This window comes from Salvelinus alpinus, chromosome 36, assembly GCF_045679555.1.
Source record: "Salvelinus alpinus chromosome 36, SLU_Salpinus.1, whole genome shotgun sequence".
Taxonomy (NCBI): Eukaryota; Metazoa; Chordata; class Actinopteri; order Salmoniformes; family Salmonidae; genus Salvelinus; species Salvelinus alpinus.
The window spans coordinates 616,764-629,599 of NC_092121.1; the positions used below are offsets into that span (position 1 = coordinate 616,764).

The following is a 12,836-nucleotide window of genomic DNA, read 5'->3' on the forward strand; positions in this document are numbered from 1 at the left end:
TGCTCAAAAAAATAAAGGGAACACTTAAACAACACAATGTAACTCCAAGTCAATCACACTTCTGTGAAATCAAACTGTCCACAAGGGGTCTGAGGATCTCATCTCGGTACCTAATGGCAGTCAGGCTACCTCTGGCGAGCACATGGAGGGCTGTGCGGCCCCACAAAGAAATGCCACCTCACACCATGACTGACCCACCGCCAAACCGGTCATGCTGGAGGATGTTGCAGGCAGCAGAACGTTCTCCACGGCGTCTCCAGACTCTGTCACGTCTGTCACATGTGCTCATGTGCTCAGTGTGAACCTGCTTTCATCAGTGAAGAGCACAGGGCGCCAGTGGCGAATTTGCCAATCTTGGTGTTCTCTGGCAAATGCCAAACGTCCTGCACGGTGTTGGGCTGTAAGCACAACCCCCACCTGTGGACGTCGGGCCCTCATACCACCCTCATGGAGTCTGTTTCTGACCGTTTGAGCAGACACATGCACATTTGTGGCCTGCTGGAGGTCATTTTGCAGGGCTCTGGCAGCGGTCCTGCTGCTGGGTTGTTGCCCTCCTACGGCCTCCTCCACTTCTCCTGATGTACTGGCCTGTCTCCTGGTAGCGCCTCCATGCTCTGGACACTACGCTGACAGACACAGCGAACCTTCTTGCCACAGCTCGCATTGATGTGCCATCCTGGATGAGCTGCACTACCTGAGCCACTTGTGTGGGTTGTAGACTCCGTCTCATGCTACCACTAGAGTGAAAGCACCGCCAGCATTCAAAAGTGACCAAAACATCAGCCAGGAAGCATAGGAACTGAGAAGTGGTCTGTGGTCACCACCTGCAGAACCACTCCTTTATTGGTGGTGTCTTGCTAATTGCCTATAATTTCCACCTTTTGTCTATTCCATTTGCACAACAGCATGTGAAATGTATTGTCAATCAGTGTTGCTTCCTAAGTGGACAGTTTGATTTCACAGAAGTGTGATTGACTTGGAGTTACATTGTGTTGTTTAAGTGTTCCCTTTATTTTTTTGAGCAGTGTACTTGTGTTCCCGCATGTACTATCTGTATTGATTTGTTGTTTTAATAAAAAAAAATATATATATATATTTTAAAAAGACTGGATGAATATAACATTTCAAAGATGCAGAAATCGCTCTGCCATTTCCTGGTTGCAAAACTTATAAAAGTTCGCCTAATTTCAGTTTGTGACAAAACAAGCAGTGTATAGAATCATTGTACCATCTAAACCTCTGTGAAATATATTTTCAATAACTAACATTTATTGTATAGGTTTTTGAAGCCGGTGTACAAAATCGAAAGTAAATGACGCAAACATGAACCTTAATGGGAAGCATAGAAATAGCGCACATAGAACAGATCTGGCGGTTTTTAGACTTGCTTTCAACGAGTGACAGATCTATAACTCACATTTCAATGTACATTTGGTCAGGTGCCCAAAAACGTACTTATTGCAGCTTTAATAACTCTGGCTGTAGGTGATGTCTTATTAGGAATTTGACTTGTGTATGGAAATTGTCTTTCTGGGCCGGGCGTCAGTTAATCTGCAGTACCGAAGCAAAACTGTAGGAGCAGTCAACCCGTGCTTCTACACCGGAACCCTGGCCTCTTGGGGTGAAAAGGTACATTTACCTGTTGGAAGTGTTCCAAATATAAGTTACATTTGGGGTTATAGTGGAGGGAAACGTTGGATAAACTTTGTTCTAAAACAGCGATAAGCAACCGAATGTTTTATTATGGGCATACACATGATTATTATTGGTTGTATAATGTGGGTTTCGCTAATTCAATTAAACTCACGTCAGGTCCACCGCTGATCAAATTGTGTGTAGTCAGATATGACTACATACAATATGACATTTAATCCCTGTATTTATTCAGGAAAAGTCAGCACTTGTTTTGTCATGCCAGTTAAAACAACTAAAACAAAGATGAAACTTCTACTTTGACTAGGCTCATACCGTCAACCTTTCCGATTTTGTTCTAGTTCCACTGTACCTTCAGTCTTTTTTTACTGTACTTTGTACCTTTGTTTACACCTGATTTAACAATGTCACGTAGACCTTTTTTTGTTTGTTCAAGAAAATGTAAATTTGAACTATGAGGTTTGGTGTCTTGCACAATGCTCTAAATTTAATTTGAAAAACTGGATAGCTGTCAAATTGTTATTTTACAACAGTGCGCAGCGCGATCAGATAGTTGTTTGCTTATTAGCACACAAGATATTATAGTACAGTTCAGCAACTTAGTGTCAGAGCACTTTGTATTATTCTGTATGTAAATCTGAGTACTCCATTTTTAGTATGTTAACATTTCTTATGGTATGAATTAATTTGTGGATGCCCATCACCCATTTCGTACGATTAGTTACAAATTACAATTCATATATGTTATGAATTTGGTAACGTACAATATGTTACGAATTTGCAAAACTCATATGTTACAAATTCTAGGTAGGTGGCTAACATTGGCTAGCTCGCTATTGTTAGCTAGGCTAGGGGTTAGGGTTATGGATAAGTTTTGGAGTTAGGGTAAATGTTAGGGTTAGAGGAAGGGTTAGTTAACATAAGGTTACGGTTAGGTGAAGGGTTAGCTCTGTATAGGGGTTTTCATTGGTTAGCTTTGCCCATGGCTGGGTCCGTGTGAACTACAATTACGACGCTATGTTTTAACGTTTAGAAACTTCCATAATCATCGCTTTCGAAATGGTTTTCAAAATATGTGGCCCTTAACTTTCAAATCAGCGTGAATTAATCTTTTAAATAAAAAAGATGCCTGTTACTGTAGAAGATTTGCACAGATCCATACAACGTGTGGTAATTTCCATGTAAAATATATATATTTTTTTATTAAGGAATGTATACATTTTTCAACCATATTCCATTCAAAAATAAATAAAATAAGCAAAGGCTTTGATTTATTGTCAGATGGAAAAGGGGTCTTAGAAAACATTTACCAGAAAAAGTCTTAAAAGTTATTAGAAAGTTATCAACACTTATATTTAGTTCAGGATATTTTTTCTGCCTCCTGTAAGTTTTTGAAATACCATTAACAAAAACCCACATCTTTAAGACATTTTCTATGTTCTTTACCTCATGAGGGAGGATAATGAAAGTTCACAGAAGTAACAAGTAAAGGTAGACCTATCAATTAGTTATAGTGTTTTTACAGATATTAATTATGTTCATTAATTATTACCAAATCGGTAATAGAAGTTCTGCAATTGAATTGGCAATAATATGAAATCATAGTAGTCACAAACCACAGTTGGGTAACTTGCTACTGTCCTCCTTTCCACTGGCATACTCTTATGTTCAGCTGGTAACTGTTTTCTTTCTGTTGTCTTGTGGACAAAGCAAGAGTGAAAAGTCTGGACAAGCCCTTCCATCTCCCCACCCGCCTCTTTCGCTCTCGCTCGCTCTCTCCAATGGCAAAGGTGCATAAAGATGGCGGCCCCCATGTACTTACCAGAAACACCTAATTTGCTAAGTTCGCAGTATTGTACAGTGCTCTCCATTACTAATTTTCTGTATCGGCATTAGCACAGTATACATGATCCCAATTCTAGCTGCAAGTAGATTGTGCTGATTTTATAGGCACATTTAAATCATGTCGCACGCTGTAGTTTAAAAACTCTGGGGATAGTGCTCAAACGATGACCTCATATCTGAATTCCTCCATCGTTATGCACCTTCACCATTGTCACCTCTCTCTGCTCTTTCTGACACCTACCCATGAGCCCGTTCTCTTTCCATTTACTGTAAACACCATCCTCACCCACTGATCACCGACCGACACTGGAAGTCCGGTTACTACATGATTCCATATGTGTTATTTCATAGTTTTGATGTCTTCACTCTTATTCTACAATGTAGAAAATAGTACAAATAAAGAAAAACCCTTGAATGAGTAGGTGTGTCCAAACTTTTGACTGGTACCTTTTGAAGTGTATGCAAATATATTATACAAGTCGTTAGGCATTTTCAACACATTTTTCTTAAAAAGGCTAGAAGAGAAGTAGTCCATTTCTCCTCAACCATGAAAGACTATCATGCATGTTGTTGATGTTAGTTCTGTGTGTGCAGTTAAAGGCAAGGCGAGCTGCTTTATGTTATACGTTATTGTGTTATACGTTTATTTTTATTATGATTATGTAGCTGCACAGCAAGATGACCAACCGGCGTGTGGTGCTGCTGATCGTGTGTATCTGGGCAGGGGCTATCATCATGGGGCTGGTCCCCTCCATAGGGTGGAACTGTGAGTGCCAGTGTCAACGATTGTGTGCAGAGATGTAGCGGAGTCAGGCGCAGTACACAGGTTTTGAGCAACACAACGGAGTTTACTCAAAAATCAAGCAAAATTCCAAATAGGAATAATAAAAACACACTAGCACATACAACAACCACTAACGATACAAACAATCACGGACAGAACAGAAATGTATGCCAGAGGGTTAAATAGGGAACATGATAGGGGAATTGAAACCAGGTGTGTGTAATAGACAAAACAAAACTAAACTGAAACATGGATCGGTGGTGACTAGAAAGCCGGTGACGTCGACCGCCGAACACCACCCGAACAAGGAGAAGGGCCGACTTCGGCGGAAGTCGTGACAGTACCCCCCCCCCCCCCCCCCCCCTTGGCGCGCGGCTCCAGCAGCACGCCGACACCGGCCTCGGGGACGACTCGGAGGGCGAGGTGCAGGGCGATCCGGGTGGAGACGGTGAAACTCCTGTAGCATTGAAGGATCTAGAATGTCCTCCACCGGTACCCAGCATCTCTCCTCCGGGCCGTACCCCTCCCACTCCACGAGGTACTGAAGGCCCCTCGCCCGACGCCTTGAGTCCATGATGGCTCGTACGGTATACGCCGGGACCCCCTCGATGTCCAGAGGAGGAACCTCCCGCACCTCAGACTGCTGGAGCGGACCAGCCACCACCGGCCTGAGGAGAGACACATGGAACGAGGGGTTAATGTGATAATCAGGGGGGAGTTGTATAACCTATAACAAACCTCGTTCAGTCTCCTCAGGACTTTGAATGGCCCCACAAACCGCGGACCCAGCTTCCGGCAGGGCAGGTGAAGGGGCAGGTTTTGGGTCGAGAGCCAGACCCGATCCCCCGGTGCATACACTGGGGCCTCACAACGGGCCATCAGGAGGCAAAAGGCGAGTGCCGACGGTCGGCACTCGCCTTTTGCCTCCTGATGGCCCGTTGTAGCCACACATGGGCAGCGTTCCATGTCTCCTCTGAGTGCCGAAACCATTCATCCACCGCAGGAGCCTCAATCTGGCTCTGATGCCATGGTGCCAGGACCGGCTGATAACCCAGCACACACTGAAAAGGTGATAGGTTGGTAGAGGAGTGGCGGAGGGCGTTTTGGGCCATCTCCGCCCAGGGGATGTAAACCGCCCACTCCCCCGGCCGGTCCTGGCAATAGGACCGCAGAAACCTACCCACATCCTGGTTGACTCTTTCCACCTGCCCGTTACTCTCGGGGTGGAAACCTGAGGTAAGGCTGACCGAGTCCCCCAGGCGTTCCATAAACGCCCTCCAGACTCTAGACGTGAATTGGGGACCCCGATCAGAAACTATATCCTCAGGCACCCCGTAGTGCCGGAATACGTGGGTGAACAGGGCCTCCGCAGTTTGTAGAGCCGTAGGGAGACCGGGCAAAGGAAGGAGACGGCAGGACTTAGAAAACCGATCCACAACGACCAGGATCGTGGTGTTACCCCGCGACGGGGGAAGATCCGTCACGAAATCCACCGATAGGTGTGACCACGGTCGCTGTGGAACGGGAAGGGGTTGTAATTTCCCTCTGGGCAGATGTCTAGGTGCCTTGCACTGTGCGCATACCAAACAGGAGGAAACATAAACCCTCACGTCCTTAGCTAAAGTGGGCCACCAGTACTTCCCAGCAAGGCAGCGCGCCGTCCGACCGATGCCAGGATGACCAGAGGAGGGTGACGTGTGAGCCCAACAGATCAAACGATCGCGGACATCAAACGGAACGTACAGACGCCCACCTGGACACTCAGGTGGAGTGGGCTCTGCACGTGACGCCCGCTCGATGTCCGCGTCCACCTCCCATACCACCGGTGCCACCAGGTGAGAAGCTGGAATTATGGGAGTGGGATCTGTGGACCGCTCCTCTGTATCATACAGCCGGGACAGTGCGTCTGCCTTAACGTTCTGGGAACCTGGTTGGTAGGAAAGGGTGAAAACAAAACGGGTGAAAAACATGGCCCACCTTGCCTGGCAAGGGTTCATTCTCCTCGCCGCCCGGATGTACTCCAGATTGCGGTGGTCAGTCCAAATGAGAAAAGGGTGTCTAGCCCCCTCAAGCCAATGTCTCCACGCTTTCAGAGCCATGACAACAGCCAACAACTCCTGGTCCCCCACATCATAGTTTCGCTCCGCCGGGCTGAGCTTCTTCGAAAAGAATGCACAGGTGCGGAGCTTTAGTCGCGTACCTGAGCGCTGAGACAGCACAGCCCCTATCCCTGCCTCGGACGCGTCCACCTCAACTATGAACGCTAAGGAGGGATCAGGATGAGCCAGCACGGGAGCCGAGGTAAACAGAGCCTTCAGGTGACCAAAAGCCCTGTCCGCACCAGCTGTCCACTGCAGTCGCACCGGTCCCCCCTTCAGCAGTGAGGTAATGGGAGCCGCTACCTGACCAAAACCCCGGATAAATCTCCGGTAGTAGTTGGCAAACCCTAAAAACCGCTGCACCTCCTTTACCATGGTTGGAGTCGGCCAATTACGCACGGCTGAAATGCGGTCATTCTCCATCTCTACCCCTGACGCTGAAATGCGGTACCCTAGGAAGGAGACGGACTGTTGGAAGAACAGACATTTCTCAGCCTTGACGTACAAGTCATGTTCCAACAGTCGACCAAGCACCCTGCGTACCAGGGACACATGCTCGGCGCGTGTAGCGGAGTATATTAGAATGTCATCTATATACACCACTACACCCTGCCTGTGCAGGTCCCTGAAAATCTCATCTACAAAGGATTGGAAGACTGATGGAGCATTCATTAACCCGTACGGCATGACGAGGTACTCATAATGCCCAGAAGTGGTACTAAATGCTGTCTTCCACTCATCTCCTGCCTTGATACTCACCAGGTTGTAAGCGCTCCTGAGGTCCAATTTTGTGAAGAAGCGCGCCCCGTGTAATGACTCGGTCATACTGGCTATGAGTGGTAGCGGGTAACTGTATTTTACCGTGATCTTATTTAAACCTCGATAATCAATACACGGGCGCAAACCTCCATCCTTCTTCTTCACAAAAAAAAACTTGAGACAGGTGAGATGGAAGGCTGAATGTATCCCTGTCCCAGAGATTCGGTGACATATGTCTCCATAGCCAACGATACACGTGACTCCTGGGAAGTGCAGCTTCTACCAAGAGATCTATCGCACAATCTCCCGGTCGATGGGGTGGTAATTGAGTCGCCTTCTTTGTACAGAAGGCGAGTGCCAAATCGGCATATTCGGGGGGAATGTGCATGGTGGAAACCTGGTTTGGACTTTCCACCGTAGTGGCACCTAAGGAAACACCTACACACCTCCCTGAACACTGACAGGACCATCCCTTGAGAGCCCTCTGTTGCCACGAAATAATGAGAGGCCAACCAGGGAAGACCCAACACAACAGGAAACATAGGAGAGTCGATCAGGAAGAGACTAATTCTCTCCTCGTGACCCCCCTGCGTTCTCATAGCAATGGACGCTGTGACCTCCCCAATAATCCCCGACCCCAACAGGAACAATAGGGATCCCTAATCTATGTGCCAAGGAGCGGTCAATAAAGTTCCCAGCTGCGCCTGAATCTACTAGCGCCTTATGCTGGGGATTCGGGGAAAACTCAGGAAATTCTATAGGTAACCACATGTGTGCAACAGGGGGCTCTGGGTGAGTTGTGTGCCTACTCACCTGGGATGACCTACCAGTGCTCCGCCTGCTACCTCGACTTCCTGGAGAACCACCCCAGCACCGATCAGCAGTGTGCCCTCTGCGGCCACAGTTGGTGCAGGGAATGGTCCCCCCTCCGGTCCCCCTCATAGCATACCTCCCAACTCCATCGGTGTTGGATCCAAGGTGCTGGGAAATGGAACGGGCGGACCCTGATCCAGACGTCCACGGGAGGCCAACAGGTTATCCAGCCGGATAGACAAGTCCACCAGCTGGTCCAGGTTGAGAGTGGTGTCCCTGCAGGCTAGCTCCCTACGAACGTCCTCTCGTAAACTACACCTGTAGTGATCGATCAGGGCCCGCTCATTCCATCACGCACCAGCTGCCAGAGTTCTGAAGTCCAGTGCGAACTCTTGAGCGCTCCTCATCCCCTGTCTCAGATGGAACAATCGCTCTCCCGCCGCTCTCCCTTCAGGTGGATGATCAAAAACTGCCCGGAAGCGGCGAGAGAAGTCCTCCTAGTCATCCAGAGTCGGGCCTTCCCTTCCCCAGATGGCGTTGGCCCACTCCAGGGCTTTACCAGTCAGGCAGGAGATGAGGGCGCCCACTCTCTCGCGTCCCGAAGGGGACGGCTGAACAGCCGCCAGGTAGAGCTCCAGCTGTAGTAGGAACCCCTGGCACCCGGCAGCTGTTCCGTCATACGCTCCTGGGACCGAGAGCCGAATCCCACTGGGTCCTGACGATGGAAGGGTGGACATCGGTGTAGGTTGAGGTGCGGGCGGAGGTGATGGGGTAGGATTGACAGGAAGACCTCCTCTCTCCCATCTGTCCATTGTTTGCAGCACGCGATCCATGGCTGTCCCTAGACTGTGTAACATGGTCGCTTGCTGCTGGACGCGCTCCTCTACTGGGAGAGAAGGGCTGGCTGCACCTGCTGACTCCATTTGAATGGTCCGTGATTCTGTCAACGATTGTGTGCAGATATGTTTTGAGCAACACAACGGAGTTTACTCAAAAATCAAGCAAAATTCCAAATAGGAATAATAAAAACACACTAGCACATACAACAACCACTAATGACACAAACAATCACGGACAGAACAGAAATGTATGTCAGTGGGTTAAATAGGGAACATGATAGGGGAATTGAAACCAGGTGTGTGTAATACAGACAAAACAAAACGAAACTGAAACATGGATCGGTGGTGACTAGAAAGCCGGTGACGTCGACCACCGAACACCACCCGAACAAGGAGAAGGGCCGACTTCGGCGGAAGTCGTGACAGCCAGCTTAGCAACTGCTCAATCATCACCCCGCTCTACAGCCGCAGGTAATCAGCTAGGTCTAGGATTAGGTCCCCCTTGTCCATATAATGTTATTTATTAGGCAAAGCTGATCCTAAGTCAGCAGTCCTACTCTGAGATGCTTGATACATATGACCCCTGGTCAAGAGTGAGCTGGCAAATGGACTGGAGGGTTGTTGGCGTCCAAGTATCCTAGTTGCCATCTCTTGCCGTTGTGCCCTAGCCTAGATCAAGGCACTTATCTTGCCTAAATCTGCTCCAAGAGCGCTTCTGCACTGTGGCTGGCTGACCTTGGTTTTTAACGTGTCTGTGTCTCAGGATGTTGAGTTAAAATAAAAAGACAAATTATCATAATCTACAAAGAAAAAGGGCAAAATATTTTTTGCTCCAGGTACAGTGAGGGAAAAAAGTATTTGATCCCCTGCTGATTTTGTACGTTTGCCCACTGACAAAGAAATGATCAGTCTGTAATTTTAATTGTAGGTTTATTTGAACAGTGAGAGACAGAATATCAACAAAAATATCCAGAAAAACGCATGTCAAAAATGTTATAAATTGATTTGCATTTTAATGAGGGAAATAAGTATTTGACCCCCTCTGCAAAACATGACTTAGTACGTGGTGGCAAAACCCTTGTTGGCAATCACAGAGGTCAGATGTTTCTTGTAGTTGGCCACCAGGTTTGCACACATCTCAGGAGGGATTTTGTCCCACTCCTCTTTGCAGATCTTCTTCAAGTCATTAAGGTTTCGATGCTGACATTTGGCAACTCGAACCTTCAGCTCCCTCCACAGATTTTCTATGGGATTAAGGTCTGGAGACTGGCTAGGCCACTCCAGGACCTTAATGTGCTTTTTCTTGAGCCACTCCTTTGTTGCCTTGGCCGTGTGTTTTGGGTCATTGTCGTGCTGGAATACCCATCCACGACACATTTTCAATACCCTGGCTGAGGGAAGGAGGTTTTCACCCAAGATTTGACGGTACATGGCCCTGTCCATCGTCCCTTTGATGCGGTGAAGTTGTCCTGTCCCCTTAGCAGAAAAACACCCCCAAAGCATAATGTTTCCACCTCCATGTTTGACGGTGAGGATGGTTTCTTGGGGTCATAGGCAGCATTCCTCCTCCTCCAAACACGGCAAGTTGAGTTGATGCCAAAGAACTCCATTTTGGTCTCATCTGACCACAACACGTTCACCCAGTTGTCCTCTGAATCATTCAGATGTTCATTGGCAAACTTCAGACGGGCATGTATATGTGCTTTCTTGAGCAGGGGGACCTTGCGGACGCTGCAGGATTTCAGTCCTTCACGGCGTAGCGTGTTACCAATTGTTTTCTTGGTGACTATGGTCCCAGCTGCCTTGAGATCATTGACAAGATCCTCCTGTGTAGTTCTGGGCTGATTCCTCACCGTTCTCATGATCATTGCAACTCCACGAGGTGAGATCTTGCATGGAGTCCCAGGCCGAGGGAGTTTGACAGTTATTTTGTGTTTCTTCCATTTGCGAATAATCGCACCAACTGTTGTCACCTTCTCACCAAGCTGCTTGGCAATGGTCTTGTAGCCCATTCCAGCCTTGTGTAGATCTACAATCTTGTCCCTGACATCCTTGGAGAGCTCTTTGGTCTTGGCCATGGTGGAGAGTTTGGAATCTGATTGATTGATTGCTTCTGTGGACAGGTGTCTTTTATACAGGTAATTAACTGAGATTAGGAGCACTCCCTTTAACAGTGTGCTCCTAATCTCAGCTCGTTACCTGTATGAAAGACACCTGGGAGCCAGAAATCTTTCTGATTGAGAGGGGGTCAAATACTTATTTCCCTCATTAAAATGCAAATCAATTTATAACATTTTTGACATGCGTTTTTCTGGATATTTTTGTGGTTATTCTGTCTCTCACTGTTCAAATAAACCTACCATTAAAAGTGTAGACTGATCAATTCTTTGTCAGTGGGTAAACGTACAAAATCAGCAGGGGATCAAATACTTTTTTCCCTCACTGTATATGATCTTCTGGGCGTCTCTCAACCTGCTCACCTTTTCTGTCATGGTGGCTGTGTACGCACGCATCTATGTCTACGTGCGACGTCAGGGTAAACGGATGTCTCAGCATACCTCCCACCATCTGAGGCACAATGAGACTGTCGTCAATCTCATGAAGACTATCTCTATTGTACTGGGTGAGGGAGTGTGATCTGGAACTGGCCTGGAAGGTACACTTCCAAGAGGATGTGATGCTAATGAAACGAATACTGTTTAACACTCGTGGCATTTTATTTGACTGTTTCTATTCTCAAAAAATGGCCATTCCATGCACATCCCTACTTACAACTTACTCATTGCTGAAAGGTACCTAACCTTTTTCTAGAACTTTGCAATTCTCTAAACCATACATACTATTTTAATGTAAGGTAGTGGTGAACATAATCGTTTGTTTTAATTGACAAGTGAATGGCATGGTTATGGCATATCCTTTCATGTTTTCCTCCTTGGCTTCTCTCCTCTCCCTAGGAGTGTTTGTCATATGTTGGACACCGGGCCTGATGACTCTGTTGGTAGATGGGATCATGGGTAAAGACAGCCATGCCGTGACCTATGAGAAGTACTGTCTGATCCTGGCTGAGTGTAACTCCCTGGTTAACCCTATTATCTACTCCTTCCTGGACGAGGAAATGAGAAGGACCTTTAATTAAGTGTATCCTGTGCTGCCTGTGTAGGAGGAGCTCTGACCACCAGGGGGAGCAGTCACCTGTGGAGTTCAACACACTGCAACCAGAGGTAGGTTACCACAGAAAGATTAAGGGTCAGCTCTTTCAACCAAAACAATCCTGTATTTCCCGGCATCCTATCTCCCTACCTCCTTCTCAACTGTATTGAAGTAGTAGGTCCAAGGTCCCTCTCTATGCACCTTCTTGTCTAATGGTTTTGAGAACGAGGTGAAAGGGTGCAAGAATCAAGTAAAGATTGAGATAGAACCCCATTACGGTGCTATGGGCTCTAACTTTTTACACAGTGTATGGGTTCTAATCATGCTTTTCAATTATGCTTTTTGTTGTGTTCTCCGACATCTAAAAATGTGTTATTTTTGCTTTTACTTCGCAATGGTTTAACATGACACGTTTTCTCTAATGTTTCTGTCCTTCAGTGTGTTTTAACCTAGATTTTAATTTCTTACAATGATTCAAAAGCTGGAGCTTTATTTTTGCAACAACAAAAAAACAATTGGCGAGGGGTGACCAAGAATGTTTTTCTTTACCTGTTATGGGATTTTTATGAATAAATGACTAAAATATGTATACATTTGAATTAGTAGTATTCTGTTTAGTTATAATTCTATGTTACTGTATGGATGAATGAACCTATGAATCATAATGCTGAATATAATGTGTTCCTTGTTAGAAAGAATGGAGTTATCTTCAGACAGGCTGGAATGATGTGTTCTTACAGGAAATTCTGTCTCTACCCAGGGAGGGTTGAGACCTTGGGCTGGTTGCAGATTGTTTAACAGGTGGCAGACAAAATAAGAACGCTAACTGTACTGCTATTGTATCTGAGAGGAGGAATGACATTTTAAAACTTATGACGTCAGTTTTATTATATA

The 12,836-nt window shown here is 46.6% G+C and overlaps 1 pseudogene; it reads left to right on the plus strand.

The window, feature by feature from the left end:
* The first annotated feature begins 1,515 nt into the window (after positions 1 to 1,515).
* LOC139564828 (lysophosphatidic acid receptor 1-A-like) lies at positions 1,516 to 12,395 on the plus strand (annotated as a pseudogene).
* The last annotated feature ends 441 nt before the right edge of the window (positions 12,396 to 12,836 follow it).